This window comes from Ziziphus jujuba, chromosome 11 (assembly GCF_031755915.1).
Source record: "Ziziphus jujuba cultivar Dongzao chromosome 11, ASM3175591v1".
Lineage (NCBI taxonomy): Eukaryota > Viridiplantae > Streptophyta > Magnoliopsida > Rosales > Rhamnaceae > Ziziphus > Ziziphus jujuba.
This window is the reverse complement of record NC_083389.1, coordinates 591,756-596,406: the sequence shown is the minus strand read 5'-3', so window position 1 is coordinate 596,406 and position 4,651 is coordinate 591,756.

The following is a 4,651-nucleotide window of genomic DNA, read 5'->3' as shown; positions in this document are numbered from 1 at the left end:
TAATCAATAGTTAATAAAAATATGATAAATTTCATTATTTTAAAAATACATAGGTGACACTTTTTATGATAAAAGCATCGTGTATTTATTTGAATTTTTACTTTTAATTTTTTACCCATGAAATGTACCGTTTAGAATATGAATCAAATGTACTAAAATATTGTAAATAAGTGGTAATTTACACAAAAATGAATAAATATTAAGCAAATTAGTTTTTCTTTCAAATTTTAAAATCATTTGTATTTGCCTCCAATTTTTTCAAGCCTCACCGTTTGATATTTTTAAATCATAATTAATATTTTAAAAAATATTGGGTGTGTTTTTCAACCCCCATCTTTTTACCAAGTACAAGCCCTAAAAGATCTAAGCTTTGTTGTGCATTAAGAAGAGTTGAACAGTCAGGTTAGCTGGATTCTGTGGATTTCTTCTTTCTTTTTCCTCTGCCTCTGTCGATGAACACATATTCACTAGTTTCTCTTCCATTTGGAACAGTGGCCATGCTAGGTTCATCCGTGCGTTTCCTTTTTAGACCATTTTTTGTTTTTTTTTTTTTTTCTTGCTTGATTGCTGGATTTTTTGGTGTGTCTATTGTTAGGTTTCTGTGTTGTACAGGTTGTAGGTGAAAAAATTTTGGGTCATGGGTTTTTCTTTAAATTTAATCGGTGGGTTTTCTTAATCTTACTTGAGTTGATATTTTGTTTATGATTTTACTTGGAACTGGGGTTTTTGTCGCAATTTTACTTAGAATTGGGATTTTGTTCTTGCTTTTGCATTAGGTTGGGTTTTCATTTTGATTTTGGTCACTCGTTCTGCAGTGGATTGGGTTAGCATGATGATCGAAGTTTACTGCATTGGATGATCGACTGGGCCTCAAGTTGTGTTTGGGTTTGTTTATTAGATTGTGTCGGATTTTGCATCATTGGAAAAAGGTATGCTTAATTTAATTTTATTTTTTTTGATAATATTAAATTGAATTATTATATGAGTTTGAGTTTCATATTTAAAGTCTTCTTATCGAATATTATATTTAAACTCATGTTTACAAATTTAGACTTCTAAGTAGCCGATGAACACCGAACTTGGTTATTATATCATGATGATAATGAGGGATGTCATTAGGAGAAATGTACATTGGCAAAACTTAGGAACAATGGTAATTTTAACATTTTCATATACTTAATTTCTTTATAATAATTAATATTGAATTATTTTATGTATGTATTAATATCTTTTTGACATAATTTTTTGATGTGCAGTATGAGGGTGTAACTTGGTCTCAAGATGATGTCAACCAGTTTAAAGCTGAATGGGTATCAATTATGATCTCAAGCTTTTCATCTCAATGAGTATAATAATGTAATTGATTTTGTTTATATACAACAATATAAAATATTTAACCAATTTGTAAAAGTATTACATGAGTTAATATTTAATTTAATTTGAAATATTATTTTGTTATGTAAATATTTATTTTAATTTTGTTGTATATTAAATATTTTGCATAAAACTTTATTAAAAAATCTGAATTTGACAAAATTAAAAGCACCATTCAACCAAAAAAAAAAAAAAAAAGGAAAAGGTGATGCTTTTTTGAAAAAGCATCACCGAAAAGGAGAAAAGCCGACGCTTTTTAGTAAAACCATTGGCTATTGTTAGGGTCCTTAGCGATGATTTCTTAAATAGAGTTGGCTGTTTTGTAAACTTTTAGCGATGATATTTTAAAAGCATCATTGAAAATGTAAAGAAAAGCCAACACCTTTCTGAAAAAAGTCTCTACAAACTTATAGAATAGTCGATACATTTATAGAAAAAGTGAGTTTTTTGTAAAATTTTAGCGATGCGTTTTTAAGAAAAGCATCAATTATTACGGTATATTTGGGGATGCTTTTTCAAAAAAGCATCGGTATTTTTGACACATTTAACGATGCTTTTATTAAAGAAAAGCATAGGCTTTTCTTGACTAATAGTCGACAATTTTCAAAGCATCGACTTTTTATTGGTCATTTTAACGACACCATATTAGGGGATGCTTTGCAAAGCATCGGCTCTTATTTTACACGGCGCATTAATTATGTCTCCTGTCATTGCAATTCTTATAGTGGCCGCTCTCTAATGCCAACATTTGGTGGGTATGGAACATTTCCAGTGCCACCAGACCAATCATGGTGCTACCTGTCACTATATTTTTAAGTACGTGCCAAAGAAAATAGCTTAATTGTTCATTATCTGTCAAAACTACATATCTACATATATTTATATATAGAAAATTTATGCTAGTCCCACGCATTGTGCATGAGTTAGGCACTTCACATACAGATATAAATAAGTGGAAGCACAAGTAATTGGACATTAATTACTATATCAATATCTTACACACTCACACATACACACACATGCATATATATATATATATATTAATGTATATGCTTAAAAAAAGAATAAAAACTCTAGATCCGGCCTAGTGTTTAGGTTGGATAATTAACTCATTTAAGCAAAATTTCCACACCTACCATATATCATAGTTTAAATCTATAATACAAGAAAATATTCCATTATTTTAAATTGGTCATTATATTTGTTACATTGATTTTCTACGGTTTTGTTAAATTTAAAATATATGGCTTTAATTTTTATTTTTCATTACGATTAATTGTTTAATTTACAATTTTTTCTTGCAAAATTTCTTTTTAAAAAAAAATCTTGGCCTACAAGTCTTTGCCTTTGGTCACATACCTAAGAAGAATTGGTTCTCTAAATATTTGCAGATCAAATGATAATACTATTTAATAATATTTCATTTGGAAGACGATACCATATCATAAAAGTAACACGAAGTTACCGTATCATAAATTGTAATGGTACCATACATACATACATACATATTCATTGTTACTGCATTAGCTAGCCAGCCTCAACATACAATATAAAGTTGACATAAAAGGCCATGATAATATGCATACCATGGCATTTTATATTATTTTTAAACAAAAATTATACATGTTGTAAATAAAAATATACTAAAATAGTATCATTCTTAGAATAATATCAATTATATAAATATATATGTTGGTTCAACGCTTATAAATTATCCATCTTAGTTATTAAAAAAAAAATGATCTACATGTCTTTCTTAACAAAGAGCCAATGATAAAAAACGTAAAAAAAAAAAAAAAAAAAGATCTATAATTGAAGGGTGATATAAGATTGATCTATTTCTGGCATCATATCCATAGTTAGCGTATTCATCATAGTTAAAAGCTCTAGCTCTATATGAAGGTTACAGTCGATGTCGTCATTATCATCAATAAGAAAACCCTTTTTATTTAGGAACTTGTTTAGTAATACTATAATGAAAGGGACATAGGAGTTTTTCACTAGGTATTTGACCAAATAGGATCATCTAGTTCCTATAGAACCTATCACTAAAAATATCCCTAGAGAGGGATAGGGGTAAGTGAAGCAAAAAAAGATTTTCCATGAGATGGGAAATGAAAATTATTAGCCCCACTGGAGGTTTATGAATAAGTGATTATCTGATAATGAGTAAAGAATATCTGTCTTCTGCTAAATAGGATGTATTGAACTCATAACTCATTAGATACTTTTTATGAATGTCAACTAAGTATCGTAAGTAAATTGCTCCCTATTATTCAATCATTTGATGACCAGAGTCATTCTTTGATAAGTGAGCACTATGAGTCAGATTCAATAGAATTTGATCAATCCTTTTTTCTGTCGTCAAGGTGGAGATCTAAACCAAGAATTCTTTTTCTTTATCATCAATTGAATCACTATTTGAGACATAGGATTCTATTTTATCATCAATCCAATCACTGTTCACGTTTTTTCTTTTTCTTATCAATGAATAGATCTCTTTACTTGTATGACTTAGATGTCTTGTATTTCTCAAAACACCGATTCAATTGACCAAATTTGGTACGATACTTATGAAATCGACGGTATCGATGTGATTGATATTTAAATATTTCTTCTTAGAATCTATTGATTTGACCCCATAAGTGGGACCACCACCCCATAGCATGTTGTCGCGAGAAGCAGAACCCTATATTTCTTCTAGAGAATCTCCTAATTGTTCCAGAGCAACTAGAAAGAGATTCTTTAAATTAGAAAGAATTTAGTTCAGATGTCTGATACCTATCCAAAAGTTTTCGCAACTTAATCATGTATGATGGAATAATCAAAGATTTGACCTTTTCAAACTATGTCTGTAACTTACTATAGGGTCGAGAAACGAAGAGAAGGTGTGTCGAAATGAGATATCCAGCAACAAGAAGAAGGAAAATGATTGAATCGAAGAACTCCTAAACATTTGGCGATCTCAGATGTGTCAATACCAATGGTGACTCATTATTTCGATCATTTCTTTGGATAGAAGAAGATTATGTAAACACTTACTTAAAATCTCACTTATCAGATTCCATTATAGAAGACACAGTTTTTTCTAAAGAATTCAGAATGATATATCTAATCCATGCATAAATTTTTGGCTGCTACTTAGTATCAACAATAGGTCTGAAAAAGCATATGAAAATATCAAATTTGGATATTTGTATCCTATCGAAGTAAGGAACCATGGCATATATGTTTGGAATATATTTCATTTTGAGAGAGTTGAAAAAGCACTATCTCA